This window comes from Lissotriton vulgaris, chromosome 8, assembly GCF_964263255.1.
Source record: "Lissotriton vulgaris chromosome 8, aLisVul1.2, whole genome shotgun sequence".
NCBI lineage: Eukaryota > Metazoa > Chordata > Amphibia > Caudata > Salamandridae > Lissotriton > Lissotriton vulgaris.
This window is the reverse complement of record NC_141696.1, coordinates 55,230,597-55,246,772: the sequence shown is the minus strand read 5'-3', so window position 1 is coordinate 55,246,772 and position 16,176 is coordinate 55,230,597. Positions and strand designations below refer to the sequence as shown.

The window sequence follows — 16,176 nt, the reverse complement described above, 5'->3', positions numbered from 1 at the left end:
AAGGGGTGAATGAATGGATGGATGGATGAGTGAAGGGGTGGATGTGGGGATGGATGGGTGATTGAGGAGGGTGGATGGACGGGGGGATGGATGGAGGAGTGAAGGGGTGAGTGAGAGGTCAATGGATGGATTCATGAGTGGATGAGTGGATGGATGAGTGGGTGGATGGGTGAAGGGTGGATGGAGGGATGGGTGGCTGGGTGAGGGGGGAATGGAGAGAAAGGGGGAGGATGGATGAATGGATGAGTGAGGACATGGATGAATGATTGGCAGAGTGGATGGGCAGGTGTGTGCATAGATAGGCGAGGAGAGGAGCATGGAGATGGATGGGTCAGAGAGTGCATGCATGAGTGGAGGGAGGGTGGAGAGCGGGAGGGATGGATGGGTGGGTGGATGGATGAGTGGGGGGTTGAGTGGGTGGACGGATGAGTGACTGGGTGGATGGATGAGTGGGTGGGGGATGGCTGGATGGGTGAGAGGGTGGGTGGTTGGATGGATGAGTGAGTGAGTGGATGGGTGGAAGAGTGGATGGATGAATAGAGGAGTGGATGGATGGATGAATGGGGGAGTGGATGGATGAATGAATGGAGGAGTGGATGGATGAGTGGGAGGATAGCTTGGGTGAAGGGGTGAGTGGTTGGATCGATGAGTGGGTGGATGGATGGGTGGAAGAGTGGATGGATTGGTGAGGGGATGGATTGGGTGAAGGGATGGATGGATGATGGATGGATGGGTGAGGGGGTGGATGGGTGAGATGATGGATGGAGGGATGGATGGTGGATGGGTTTGCAAGTGGTTGAAGGGGTTTGAATGTGGATGGGGCACAGATGGAGGGAAGGAATGAATGGTGGGGAAGTTGGTGGATGACAAGGTGTACATGATGGATGGGGAGGGTTGTGATGACTTCCTTTGCCATGGAGGATTGTGTTTAGAGCTGTGTGGTACGCCTCTGTCGTTTCGCCACACCCACTCACAGGCCTGCAGTTTGCTAGGCACTCTTGTTGTGTTCAGCATTGTTTGCCGGATATGGCCCGTGATGTGCGCGTTGCAGTCGATCATGTGGTGTGCCGGATTCCCGAGGTTTCGGTTGGGTGGTGGGGGGGCCCAACATCTAGGGGAATTCAGCTGGGGGGGCTCAACCTGGAAAAGTTTGAATACCTCTGCTCTAGGGGGTCAGATTGGAATTGGCTGACCTCAATCTCAGACCTGTGGATGCAAGCTATACCTCCTCCCACTTTCTTAGGTCTGTCTAATCTGACAATGTTATATTGTGGAGGAACTAGGAGATCTAAATTAGGTGAGGATGATTCACTGAGCCAAGTTTCAGTAAAGAAGGCCAGGTCGATTTGCTTGTTAATGATGAGAGCAGCTATGTCAGATGCATGTTTCGTTGCCGAACGACAGTTTAGTAACAGGCATTTCAGGGGTTCGTGTGAGTTCGGGACGTTGCCATAATCAGATTCAGTTGCCGTTACCTGGATGTGTCGTAGGGTGTTGTGGATAGCTTTCCTGTCATTCTTTCTGGACGATCTATTGGAGTCAATAGGTACTAATTTGATGCTCTCCTCTCTTCCATGGACCGGTTGTTCATAAGATCTGAGCAAGGCCAAGGCTTCTTTATTTGATAAAGGATCGGTTCTGTTTGGTCTGTTGAGCCTGAGTACAACATTCTGGATGTGTGAGACTTTAGTGTGGGTCCCTAACGTCATCTCCCATATTTTTTCAATTGTCTGTGAGAATTTCGACGAGACTTGTACCAAGTTACCTACTAGTTTCTGGAGCTCCTTAACTTCATTCTGAATTCGTGATGTTATCTTTATTGCAGTAGCCCTGCTTGTCTGTGTTCTACTTTTAGTTTTTCTCCATGATTGGTTCGTTCTCCTTTCCACAGATCTTTCTTTTTTGTCTTTCATTTCGTTGGCATTACTGACTATTACAGGTGTGCTCATTATTCCCTAGGTTGAGTGGTGTAGGGGGTGAATATATGGGTAAGGAACTGTGATATTCAAGACTCACATTCCCAGGTTGTTGAGGAAGGGCGTGGTTATCTTCATCAGGGGTTTTCCTTGGAGCTGAGGTAGTCACTTCAGGCGTGGGGGCGTTTAGAGCTGGCACCATCTGCTCTTCGCTTAGGGCCAGATTCTTCACTCTGTTTCCAATGTTAGTAGGCTTCATGATCCCTTCTATCATAATCTCTGGTAATGCACTTTCAAATCTAGTGACATCTCTGGGATTGGAGGTTAGATTGTCCTGGTCGCCCGATTGGTTCGAGTTACTGGTGATAGGGTCGTTGGGGTCGGGAGTGACAACTGGTGGGGTCATGTGTTGTTGGTGGCTTGTGCCTTCAATGGATTCCTTCAGGGTTTTGAAAGTTATCTTAAATTTCTCGAGTTCTCTGTTAGCTGCTTGTATCAGAACTATTCCCGTTTTATATAGAGTAATGTAAAGTTCAGTATTGCTTCTTTTAGTTAGTGAGGTTGTTATTTTAGTGCCATGTGGTATGTTTTTTATAGCTTTCGTGAATAGCGTTTTAGTCAAGGCATTACGCCATTTAGCAGTTTTGTCAGTGTAGAATATCAGATCATTCATCATAGCGCCCTTAACTCTATCAAAATAAGGGTCAACGAATAGGGTGTCCGGATTTTTTCTTAAGGTGTTATGTTTGAATTTTTTTGCAGCATTTTTGGATAGGGTAGATGGGTATTCAATACTCCTTGCATTGGGTCTGGTCACGCTTCGGTATCTTCCATCCATGTCGGCCTATCGTTGTGGGTCTTCCGACTTCTTTGTCTATCTGTTCTGAATAGTTCCCTGCTAAAGTATACTTCTTATATTGTATGGTCATGGAGGGTCCAGGCGTTGAGGTTATTCCAGGTCTACAGTTTCAGAAGTATAGGTATGGTTTTCCTGTAGAAGGTATCTTCTAATTAGACCTAGCAGTTAAGCTATCGTATATCACAATTGAACCTTTGTGGTTGTGATGCCATGCGTGGTAATTAATTAATTAAATAACTTTGGTAATCAAAGGGGTTATCAGATGAAAAATAGTCCATGAGGAAAGTTAATCATAGTGAGATCGTGTTCGCCGAAATCCATTGAAATTTTGATGGCATCATCAGTAATCAATTAAATAGATGGCATTGAATATCAAAAAGGGGTTGTCTGCTGAAAGTTACTCAGTATAAGATGTCCGGTGATTCTGATCAGCTAGTTTATTGTGGAGAGAAAACTCCAAATCCTTAGTCCTTTTCACCTTTCCTCCTCCCTTCTCTCTTTCCACTCTCTTGAGGAGAGAAGACTTTCTTTCTTTCCACTACTCCTGTTCTTTAGTCTCTTTCTGCTTTTTCTCGGCCCTTCTCTCTTTCCACTACCAAGGCTCGGTGGTCCTTTTTTAGGTCTCGCCTGTCGATGCGCATGCGCATCGAGCAAGCGAGACTATGGGGGCTTATCCACTCTTTATCCACTGCAAGGAATCGTGGCGATTCCTTGCAGTGCCCGTGACTTTTAAGCTCAATGCGCATGCGCATTGAGCTTAAAAGCGCGTGCACGTCCGTCTTGTTTTACCCGCTCCGCCCCCTTCCCTTCCCGCCGTGTCGCATTTCTCCTCCCACCTCCCCTCTCTTCCCTCCCCCCTCCCCTCTCTTCCCTCCCCCTTCCCCTCTCTTCCCTCCCCTCTCTTCCATCCAGTATCCTCACACTGCCTACTGCAGCTCCCAAACAACATCCAGCACCACCCGCTCCGCCCCCTCCCCTTCCCGCCGTGTCGCATTTCTCCTCCCCCCTCCCCTCTCTTCCCTCCCCCCTCCCCTCTCTTCCCTCCCCTCTCTTCCATCCAGTATCCTCACACCGCCTACTGCAGCTCCCAAACAACATCCAGTACCACCCGATAAGACGGCTGGCCCCATAATACCAGCATTCAGCTTGTTTTGGGACCCGGGAGATCGTCCCGCGCTAACCCCAGGAAAGCTGATACACGGCATTGATTGTTGTGAATTATAAATAATTATGAGAATGTTTTACACAAATGTAACCGGCACATGAAATTGTATGTAGGGGCATGATACTGCCATAACTGCACATTTAAGGACTGTTTTCTAACAGAAGGATTATGTTATTTAAAGAGTAAGCATTGTGATGCAATGAAAAGTACCATGCTAAGATGGCCGCCATTATCGATGCATTGTGAGAGTGTTCCCTACCGTCATCGAGTTTGTTACTCGGGTGACGTCAATTAGTTTAAATAGCTTCCTCGCAGTGATCATAGTTGACACTGACGAAGGATTTTCCGAAACGCGTCTGTTTGGTGGAGTTGTTTGCTTCCATCCAGTATCCTCACACCGCCTACTGCAGCTCCCAAACAACATCCAGCACCACCCGCTCCGCCCCCTCCCCTTCCCGCCGTGTCGCATTTATCCTCCCCCTCCCCTCTCTTCCCTCCCCCCTCCCCTCTCTTCCCTCCCCTCTCTTCCATCCAGTATCCTCACACCGCCTACTGCAGCTCCCAAACAACATCCAGTACCACCCGATAAGACGGCTGGCCCCATAATACCAGCATTCAGCTTGTTTTGGGACCCGGGAGATCGTCCCGCGCTAACCCCAGGAAAGCTGATACACAGCATTGATTGTTGTGAATTATAAATAATTATGAGAATGTTTTACACAAATGTAACCGGCACATGAAATTGTATGTAGGGGCATGATACTGCCATAACTGCACATTTAAGGACTGTTTTCTAACAGAAGGATTATGTTATTTAAAGAGTAAGCATTGTGATGCAATGAAAAGTACCATGCTAAGATGGCCGCCATTATCGATGCATTGTGAGAGTGTTCCCTACCGTCATCGAGTTTGTTACTCGGGTGACGTCATTTAGTTTAAATAGCTTCCTCGCAGTGATCATAGTTGACACTGACTAAGGATTTTCCGAAACGCGTCTGTTTGGTGGAGTTGTTTGCTAAATAAAGATCCACTACGCTACCCCCTTGGAGTGCTTGACTCTTTTGCAAAAAACGAAGGAAGTCGTGGCAGTATATATATATATATTTTACACACATCTAATTGGCACATGTACTCCTAATAGTCACATTTTCGCTTCCATCTCCAAAACAGCTGAAAAAGAATTAATTGCATCAAAAAGAGGCATTGGATGACGAAAAGACTGCTGTGCCATTAGAATTTGGCGTATTTCTGTTCAATTGTTTCAGGGATGAGTGCAGAGAATGTTTCCTTTGGGAAAACCAATGTCAGTTACAAATTTCACCCTCACTCACCCTCAACCCCTCACCCTCACTCACCCTCACTCACCCTCAACCCCTCACCCTCACTCACACTCACTCACCCTCACTCACCCTCACCCACCCTCAACACCTCATCCTCACTCACCCTCAACCCCTCACCCTCACTCACCCTCACTCACCCTCAATCCCTCACTCACCCTCACTCACCCTCAACCCCTCACCCTCACTCACCCTCAACCGCTCACCCACCTTCACCCTCACTCACCCTCACTCTCACTCACCCTCACTCACCCTCAACACCTCACTCACCCTCACTCACCCTCAACACCTCACTCACCCTCACCCTCACTCACCCTCACCCTCACTCACCCTCACCCTCACTCACCCTCACCCTCACCCTCACTCACCCTCACTCTCACTCACCCTCAACCCCTCACCCTCACTCACCCTCAACCCCTCACCCTCACTCACCCTCACTCGCCCTCAACCCCTCACCCTCACCCACCCTCACCCTCACTCACTCACCCTCAACCCCTCACCCTCACACAGTGCAATAGGTCTCAGACCATTTCAGTTAGAGCTTTAAGAAATGTTTATGGCTTTTTTTATTTGTAATTCTTTAGCATTGGCTACAGGAAACAAAAATGCTAAACATTTACAAAAAAAAAAAAAAACAATTCTAAAAGCACTAACTCTAATGGTGCGAGACCTATTGCATTTCCAATGCTTGTCTCTTTTTAGGACAGATATGGCTCTGTAGACTTCGTTTTCGAGGCCCCAGTCCTCTTTCGCTGTCCGTGCTCTTGTGTTGTTTATCCTTGTGATTAGGTGGGAGCAGTCGCTCGCGGTAAGAGGCACTCACTGAGGCAGTAGTTGTGTCTCACGCGGCCGCCATTTTAAGGTCAGGCGCGCCGCTCCACCGTCTCGCTTCACCGTCTACGCTGTCGCACGCCTCCCCCCTGTGCGAGCTAGCGAGGGCAAGGTCCGGGGCTAGGGATGGACGCACCCTCTCCGACGGTCCCGAAGATCTCTCCGCCCCTCACCTCCGCAGCGGCCAGCCCGTGTCCACAGGCACCGGGGGCTGCCGCAGATGGCTCCTCCGATTCTCCCGACTCACCGGCTTGCCTTGTGCTGCAGCACAGATGTCGCCTGTCCTACGAATACTCCACAGCTGTTGCCCCCCATCGGGATGTTCATCACGGGATGGCTCTGAGGGAGGACGCGTCCAGTTCACCGACCAGGTAACCTAGTTCTCGTCGGCTTCTTTCTTCTGTGCTCTTTCTGGCTTGGTTTCGTCTTGGATCGGCTCAGATCGGCTGGCTGTGGTTCCGCTCGGTATGGAGACACAATTTGGGGTTGTTCGGGGATTTAGTCCAAATTTGGAGATCCCTAGCCCCGGAGCTCCACACTAGGGCTCCCTTTCAGCGGCCATCTTCCAACACCATCTGATGGTATGTGGATGCCAGATCAATTCCAGAGAACCATTTAGCAGAACTTAGCTCATCCAAAAGATCAGTAATCCTGCGTAGAGGGTGGGAATCTACCCAGATTTCCTTATTAAGACTCCTCAAATCAATGCACAAACACATTTCTACATTACGCTTACCAGCCACGACTATAGGTGATAACCATAGGATTGAGACTGTTGATCAATCACTCCTTTCTTTTGTAAGTTATCTAGTTCTCATTTGATGTCCTCCCTAAGACTAAATGGAACAGATTTAATCTTGTACTCGACCAGGATTGCTCCTTGTTTTACCTTTACTTTACAAAGGCAAATTTTTGATGACCATAATGTGTTCACTAGCCCCCAGTTTGAGCACCATCCCACAGAAAACCTGGTGGAAGCATCCAAAATATTGAGGCCTCTAACTGCAACGTAGAATTTCCCTTGAATTTAGCGCCCTTCGAACTCTAAAATATCCTCAATAAATACTTCCTTCTTTCATAGGACATTGGTGCTCTATCAGGTGAGAACAACAGCCTGTTACCCCAGGTCTTGAGGAATAACTCAGACGTTACCATTGTTATGAGCGCTCCTGAATCTACTAACTAATGCAAAATGTTATCGCCCACCACAATGTCAATATAGGGTCTCCACATTTGCTCGGGTTGCCACTGACCACTCCTTCATCAGTGACAACCACTATCCAGTCATGAAATTCCTTTACCATGAGTTGATCACTTGCCTCATCATCTTCCACCACACTACTGACTTTTGTACCCTCTGTTTTGACCACTCTGACACACTTTAGCAAAGTGCTCTACTTTTTCACATTTATGACATGCTACATTTTTGACAGGAAACTTTTTGCCTTCCCTGCCATGTAGAAGGTTGCCACATCTAAAACAAAAGCTTGTACGTTTAAAAAAACTCTTTCCTGTGTTTTTGGTATCTCTACGTATAGAATGGATGTTGGATACAGCATTAACACTCTTTTACTGTAGGCTGTACATTGAACTCTTTAAAGGATACTTGTGCTAATTCCACACTTACAGCCAACATAATTACAGCTTCAAAAAAAAGGAACACCTAAGGTTAATAGTTTTTGTTGAATGTGCTTGTCTGAGCAGTGGCCAATGAACGGGACCTAACCAGTTGATCATTAAATACTCCAAAGTGACATTCTGAACATCCTTTTCTTAGAGCGCTAATGTAAACATCAACATTTTCATTCTGCATTTGTGCTTGTTTGAAAAACTTATGACGCAGGACAACTAAACTGGGTTGTATGTAGATTCGTGCAATTAATCTTTTTACCACTTTTTTGTAGTGATCTAACTTCTCCCTCAGCCAGTACCAAATCTAGTTGATGCTTAAAAAATTCTCTACCTTCAAACCCCAAGGACTATAGTAGTGCATAAGGCATCATGGACTCTGTATTGTGGCTCCTGCTCTTCGGATACACCAAGCAGAGAGGATTTGGCTAAGATAGTCTTTAATTCATTAAAAGAAATGCATCTGGGGCGTGGCCAAGATGGCGACGGAGTGAGACCTGGTTTTGTATCCCTCCGGCGCCTCGAATTACCCAGCATTGAGTAGCTATCTCATGGGGCGGATTTCAGGCTCGAACCTGTGCCTGCCGTTGCCCGTTACCTGGGGGGAGCGAGCGGTGTCGCTTTCCTGCTGCCGGAGCGGATAGAGCGGCGATCCACAGAGGTGCGGACGGGGCCTGGCTCTGCGGCCTTCGCTGCTCCTGCCGGATCAGACTACGGCTGGCACCCGCGCCCGTCTTGACCGGGGCGACTTGCTCGAGCTACTGGAGACTGCGCGCAGAAGGCTTGGAGCCCTGCGGTGAGGCTGCCTCGAGCTTCGTCCGGAACCGGGTTTCACAGACCCCTGGAGTGGTGCTGCGTCTGGAGATCGGGAGGCTCGCAGGTGCGGGCGCCCACTAATTGAGGCCGGTGCTTTGGGCCTGTCCGGGCCGGGCGCCCTGCTGTGCTTCTGGGTCCCCCCGTGCCTCCGGACCGGTGCAGGGAGCGGCGGAGTTGGTGTTGCGGAGGCCTGAGACAGGAGCTGCCTGGAGGGCTGCTTGAGACCCCCATTTGGAGCGCAGGGCCTTGGCGCCGGTGAGACCGCAGCTCCGCGTGGTGCGGGGGGCCATCCGTTGGTGAAGTGGAGGCGGACTGAGAGCTGGGGGTGAGCCCGCGGATTGGCGACTGACCAAAGGCAGATCGGTCAGTAGAGGACCGGAGCAGAGCTTCCTCCGCGTAGGGTGGTGTGGCCTTGGCACTGAGGCCTGGACTGTTTCTGTGGGGCCCTGATCCCTACCGGTCTGTCCGGGGAGAGGAGAGGCGGCTGCAGCCGGGACCGTCCACCTGTGGTCGCGCTGTGGGCCCCTTGCCCGGGATTTCCACCCATACCTGGCAGTGTGATTGGAGGAGCGGGCGGTATTGACCGGGTCCCGCAGCGCGGCGGTCCTACGCCTTGTGGAGCCAATTGGTGGGGGAGACCGACGGTGCCTATAGATTTCTTACTCCGGTGGTACGGACATCTGAGTGATTCCCCACCAAGAGACCCAGGCTGCTGATCTAGGGGGACACAAGTGGTGTTGCATAGCCTCGGTAGGGGACACCTGAGTTGCTCTCCGTGTTGTGTGGTCGGGCCAACCCTTCTGTACTCAAGTGGCCCTTTGGATTGGGGATACGATGACCAGACCCCGTAAGGACAAGCCCGGCAAGGATGGAGTGCCGAAGGGCCCACCATCTGCATCATCCCCGGGGACCCGCAAGACGCCCCCACGCGGGGACGGCGACACGCCTGCCACCAAGGCCTTTATGGTAGAACTCTTTACGTCTATCAAGGATGACATTTCAGAGCTCCGCTCCCAGCTCACTTCGGACCTGCGTGAGGTGAGAAGGGATGTGGACGGCATTGGTGAGCGGGTGGCAACCCTGGAAGAGCACGATCTGGGACTAACGGGCGATGTGCACCAGCTCCAGCAGGATGTGCTTCGTCTGACAGAGCAAAATTTGGACCTCCAGGCCCATGCAGAGGATTTAGAGAACAGGTTGCTCCGGAATAATATCAGGATCCGAGCAGTGCCCTGGGAAGGAGAGGGGGGGGGGGGGACCTGCGAGGCTATGTGGAAGCCCTCTTCCTGCATATCCTGGCGGAAGACGACCTCAAAGAAATTCGGATGGACAGGGTCCACCGGGTGGGCTTGTCTCGGGGCCAGAGATCACCACCCCCTGATATATTGGTCTGTGTCCATGTTTTTCATGGGTTGTTCCTAGCATGATGTGGTGCGATATTGGGTGTCAACGGTCGTGCCCTGCTTGCCCCTGCGATTGGGGGAGGGTTGAGAGGCTCTGGTCCTGGCTGGGGAGGGGGGGGGTCTGATAGCATACTACTGATTGCAGAGCAGGGAGGGGCGTTAACTTTGTGATGCCTCTCACATTAGGTACTTGGAATGTGAAAGGGTTGAACTCCCCCCAGAAACGCCAGAAGGTCTGGAAGTATATCCTTGATCATCAGTTAGACGTGGTGGGCCTTCAGGAAACTCACCTGGCTCCAAAGGATGAAACCTGCCTTAAGCATAAGCAATTCCCCATCGTTTATAGGTCCTCAGCCCCCACGAAGCATAGGGGAGTGACCCTTTTTTTCCGCTCGTCCTTACACTTCCAACCTATGGGAGTGCGAAGCGACAGAGAGGGCCGCTGGCTAATGGTTAAGGGGTTGCTCCTCGGTACGTTGTGCACTATTTTGGTCTTGTACGCTCCCAATGTAGGTCAGAATGGGTTTATACAGGGTCTGCTGAGGATTGTGGAGGACTTCGTTGAGGGTGCCTTGATAGTGATGGGGGATTTTAACCTGGTATGGCATAAAGACATGGACAGCTCTCATCACCAGAGATCCGACACACGGCCTTTTCTCCACAGAAACTCAGAGTAGGATGGGGGACTTGGGTCTTATCGATAGTTGGCGCTTTCTCCACCCCCAGTCTATAGACTTTACTTTCTTCTCCCATGTTCATCACTCTTACTCTCGCTTAGACCACATTTTTTTGAGCCAATCCCTGCGGGAGAACCTGCGCGGAGCCCACATTTTTCCCCTATCTGTCTCTGATCATAGTCTATTCACGGTTTGCTTACACTGGGCAGCGGGAGGCAACGTTCATCGCAAGTGGTACTTTCCGGCCTCCCTCGCCCGGGATGACACATCCTGTAAAGAGGTGCGGAAGGCTATTTGCGAATTTTTTTACCTTAATCACGAGTCTGATACTTTGATTTTAATTAGGTGGGACGCCTTCAAGGCATCGATACGGGGCAGCTGTTTGTCACTTAATGCCGCCCTTAACAAGCCGAGACGGACGGAATGGGAGGAGCTGGAGAGGGAACTCTCCTCTCTTGAACGGACACACAAACAAAACCCCTCCAGACAGACGCTGAGGCCACTGACGGCTGTCGGGGGCAAACTCAGGGCACACTACAATAACAGAGTGGAATATACCTTGCTGAAACTGCGACGCCTCTCCTATTCACAGGGGAATAAGGTGGGAAAACACCTGACCCGTCAACTCAGGGACAAGAGGGAGAGGGAATACGTGGGGGGGTCCGAAATGCAGCAGGGACTTTAACTCATAGTGATGAGGCCAAGGCTGGCATCTTCGGAGATTTTTACGCAGCACTGTACTCGGGAGAAGCCCTTGACCCAGGGAGACAAAGATTACTTAGACGCACTCCCGCTCCCCCGGGTATCCGCGGAGTGGAACGAACTGCTCATGGCTCCCTTTACCAAGGAGGAGGTCTTGTATGCCATTAAAGCACTGAAGCCCCAAAAAGCCCCAGGAGCGGATGGGTTTAAGGCTCTTTTCTATCAAACCTATGCCTTTGAATTGACTGACTTTTTGGTGCAACTTTTTTATACCATGGCTGAGACAGGCACGACTTTGGGCTCCATGGCGGAGGCAATCATTTCGATCATCCCCAAACCAGGGAAAGACCCGTCTAAGTGTTCCTCATATAGACCAATAGCTCTCCTTAATGTGGATGCCAAGTTATATTCTTCCATCATCGCTCACAGACTCCAGGATTTGATGCCGGCGCTTATCCACCCGAACCAATCGGGGTTCATTAAAGGACGCCAAACTCATGATAACACCAGAAGAGTGATCCATCTGATAGAGAAGGCCAATAGATTCAAGATTCCGGAGGATCTCATAGGCCTTGATGCCGAGAAGGCCTTAGACCGGGTGGATTGGAGCTTCTTATTCCACACTTTGACGGCGTTTGGCTTCTCGACAAATTCCTGGCGATGCTCAAGGCAAACTACAGTACCCCCCGGTCTAGGGTGACCGTTAATGGTCATCTGTCGGCGTTCTTTTCGCACTCGTGTGGTACTAGGCAGGGCTGCCCCCTCTCCCCTCTGCTTTTTGCTTTGAGCATCGAACCCCTGGCACTCGCTGTGAGGGAGAACCCAGACATTCGGGGACTGCCCTTCACTGGGGAACAACACAAGATCACCCTGTTCACCGATGACGGCCTGCATTCTCTTTCGGACCCCGCTTCCTCCCTTCCCCACGTTCAGGACGCCTTGTCGCGCTTTGAGGAAGTGGCGGGCTTTAAGATTAACCACGATAAATCCTATAACCTCAACCTCACGCTCTCTTCAGCGGAGGTGGACCGTCTTCGGCCACTTACGCCTCTGCCTTGGACACTCTCCTCCATATTGTACCTGGGGTTCCATCTGACTCCCACGATTGGGAAACTGTATTCTGCCAACTTTCCTACCCTATTAGAGAGGTTGCAGGGAGACCTGGCCCGTTGGCGACAACTGTACATCTCTTGGCTGGGGCGGATCCACGCGCTTAAAATGACCCTGCTTCCCAAACTCTTATACCTCTTCCAGGCGCTACCTATTGTTCTTGAGAGGGACTTCTTCCGCCGTATCAAAACACTGATGCTCCGCTTTATCTGGCAGGGGGGTCGCGCACGCTTTTCATTTAACATTCTTAGACGCCCGCGGAAGGAGAGAGGGGTGGGCCTTCCCGATATGCAATTATACTACAAGGCGGCACAATTGCGGGTATTGGAGGAGTGGTCCCAGCCTACCTCGGAGAAGCATTGGTTGCACATGGACAGGAGTGTAGCGGGGAGAACAATATGGGATTCGATTTGGAAACCTAAATGTGATAGGCCCCTGAATGTCTACATTAGTACCCCCACCAGCACTACTTTGAAGGTATAGGACTCGGTCTCCGGTGATGAACGTTGGACGACATTCTCTTCCCCTTTCACACCTATACACTTTAATCCTGCCTTTCCACCTGCTACACGCGAGGGTCCCTTTGATGCCTGGAGGGAGGGGGGCTGCCTAGCTCTCACGCATTTGTTCCACGAATACGCCCCACTCACTTTTGACAACTGTAGACGGGATTACGAGGTCCACCAGTCGGAGCGGTTCCACCATGTCCAATTACTCCACTGGGCGCTGTCCCCCTCGGTCAGAGACGCGGCCATGAGGCCGCTTACCCCCTTCGAAACCTTCCTTTCTAAGACTTCCACCATGCGGGGGGTCATTTCCTTCCTTTACGGCCTCCTGCTTTCTACGACTATCTCCCCCAGACCACGATACATGTCCCTTTGGGAAGAACTTCTTGGACGTAATATCTCAGATGAGGAGTGGTCCCACCTATGGCATGATATAGCTAAACACAACTACTCGGTGGAGCTTAGAGAGGCCCATCTTAAAACGATGATGGACTGGTACCTCTATCCTGCTAAGTTGAGCCGAATTTTTCCGGGCTCCTCGGACAGATGTTGGCGGGGCTGTGGCCTGTTGAGAGACTTCAAGCACATCTGGTGGGACTGCCCTGTCATCCGTCCCTACTTGGAGGAGATCCTATCCCATATTAAGGAGATTCTGGGCTACCCGCTTGCGGACTCTATGGTCCACATTTTGCTGGGTCTTCGAGATCCGAATCTTGAACATCAAACCAGGGCTGATAAAAAGATACTTTGGCTGTGTATTGGCGCGGCCAAACTGACCCTGGCGGCGGCATGGAAGAAGGAGGACGCTCCGGCGCTCTCAATGTGGCATGCGAGATTATGGAAGTTATTAAGCATGGAACGCATGGCTGAGGTCTTTCTGGGCAACTTTCGGAACTTCACGTTCCGCTGGGGCCCCCTGGTTCGCTTTCTCTCTAAAGGCTTGCCGTCTGCGGTGTGCCCACCCACGGTGCGTGCCCTGCATTTATTCCAAGTGTAAATGTTGTCCACCCAAGTGACTGTGTATGAATGAATATAGCTACCACCACTGGGGAGGGGGGAGGGAATAAGGGTGGTGTAGGGGGGGTTTTCGTTCAGGTTTCGGCAAAGCCCCGACCTACGGCTGAGGCGGTGGGATGGTCGGAGTGGAGGGAAACACTGGCCTCTTTCACTGTTTTGACTATGCACTAGGACCTACTCCAGCTGATGGCCCTGACTTTGTGCTATTCCATCCTGGTAATGAGCTAGGCTTCCTGTCTTCCTGGACTCGTGGCCTTCCGAACTTGGTTGTACATGCTCCTTTGGTCCATGCCATCTCTACCGCCTGAATTTACGTTTCCAAATGCCCCCTGTGTGGAAAGTTGTGCGAATTGTCGCATATTTTCTTTTTTTTTCTTTCTTTCTGTTCTTCAACTATTAATAAAAACAGATTTGACAAAAAGACATGCATTGCCAAGGAGCCAGTACTGTGCTCTTGTCCAGATGTTCGCCAAATGACCACCAGTGGAGCGTACCTTCAACCAGTTATAGAAATGGAACCACAAACTAACATTCTACGACAACACTCTAATATCAGCTGAAACATACAGAGCATAACAAGGAACAGTTTGCCTTGAGCAAGAATCCAAATACACACTGACATGGAAAAGCATCACTCTGCCTCGGAACAGAAACTATAGTGCTAGGTCTGGGATCTTCTTAACTAAAAGCAAACATGGTGGTGAAAAAGCAATTCAAACTTGAAATGTACTTGTATATGCTGTTAAAAATCAATTAAAAGAGAGGAAAAAGCACTTCATTAGATATTCAGACAAACGTAAAAATTGCACTCTGTTGATTCTTTTAAAGCTGAAGTTTTAAATAAAACATTCTATGTCATAACTTTGATTTACGCTAAACCACGCATACCAGGGGTTCTGGTGTACCTCCCAGCCCGCCTTCTCACCTGCATAGGTAATCCTCAAGCACAGATCCTTAGTAGTGCGGCAGAGGGGAGGTTACATCGCTAGCATTCTGTTCACCTCACAGTTCACATCCACCTGTTTTCTAGAAAACCCAACCCCCTCGAGAATCACAAGTCAATGTTGCCCACAGACATACCCCTTTTGTGGCTTCCCGTGGCCTGACCATCAATACTTCTATGCATTGGGCTGTCACTGCAGGCGCATTCGTCCTAATGCTAAAATACTGGCATGCATTATTAAAGATTTTTCCACCACCCCTCCCTGCAGCCCCCGTGTGTGTTTATCCTGTTGTCCCTGACCCCCTCTGCCTGTATACTTCTTCCTAGCACTTGTACCAGTGCTGCTGTCCCCTCCCTTACCCACAAACCAGGGATGCCAGCCAGAGACCACGGACAGTGCTGCTCGCCCCTGGACCCGTCAGCATATGGCTGGTATGCTTTGGACTGTCCCTGGTCCACTGTGCCCCCTCTCTGCCTTGCCCCTGGCGTCCCCTGCACTCTTCCTGGTGAGCCCCTCTGTCCCCAGCTGCCTGTCCACAGACTCTCCAGCATGGGCAGCATGGACAGGAACCATAGAGCGCGGCGGCGGATAGAGCAGAACCGAACCAGTAGAGGGTTCACTGGATGGAGAGCGCAGCGCCACCCGGAGGACTGCTGTGCCATAACAGAAGCATCGCCCACATTCAGAGCAAGTAACGCGGCCGCCATGTTGGAATGGGATACTCGCTCCTTTCAACACCAATGTTGGAGAACGAGCGCGATTTTTCAAGCCAACAACTTAAAGTCGTGTAAATATTTCTTTAACTTACTCTCGCCTCAATTTTCCCTCACTCTTATTAAATGGACAATCTATTTCTTCAATTTCTTTTTTTAAATAATATTAAATATACCTAGAGCATAAATGTAGTCATAGATATTATACAGACCAACTTTTTGAACTTGGTAACAGCTCTGCCAAATGCCATGCATCAAGGGTTAGACTAACACATTTTAGTGTGGCGGTTCACATCACTGCTCTAAAATACAAAGTAATACATTTATAGTGCTTCCTTGCAGTAACAGGAGTCAAGTCAAGTCAAGTCAAAAGATTTGTATAGCGCGCTACATACCCGGAGGGTCTCAAGGCGCTTGAAGAAGGGGGGAATTACTTGTCAAATATCCAAGTTTTAAGTTGCTTTCTGAATGCAAGGTGGTTCTGAGTGAGACGAAGGTGAGTGGGGAGTGAGTTCCAGGTTTTAGCTGCGAGGTAGGAGAAGGATGTACCT

The 16,176-nt window shown here is 50.2% G+C and overlaps 1 protein-coding gene across 1 annotated transcript in view; it reads right to left on the bottom strand.

Annotated features, from left to right (window-relative positions):
* The window catches only part of RRP8 (ribosomal RNA processing 8), a 78,335-nt gene extending 62,796 nt beyond the window's left edge, over positions 1-15,539 (bottom strand). The window contains exon 1 of the mRNA XM_086933688.1: positions 14,894-15,539. The gene's annotated coding sequence lies outside the window, so the exon portion shown is untranslated. The remainder of the gene's footprint in view (positions 1-14,893) is intronic.
* Between the last annotated feature and the right edge of the window lie 637 nt (positions 15,540-16,176).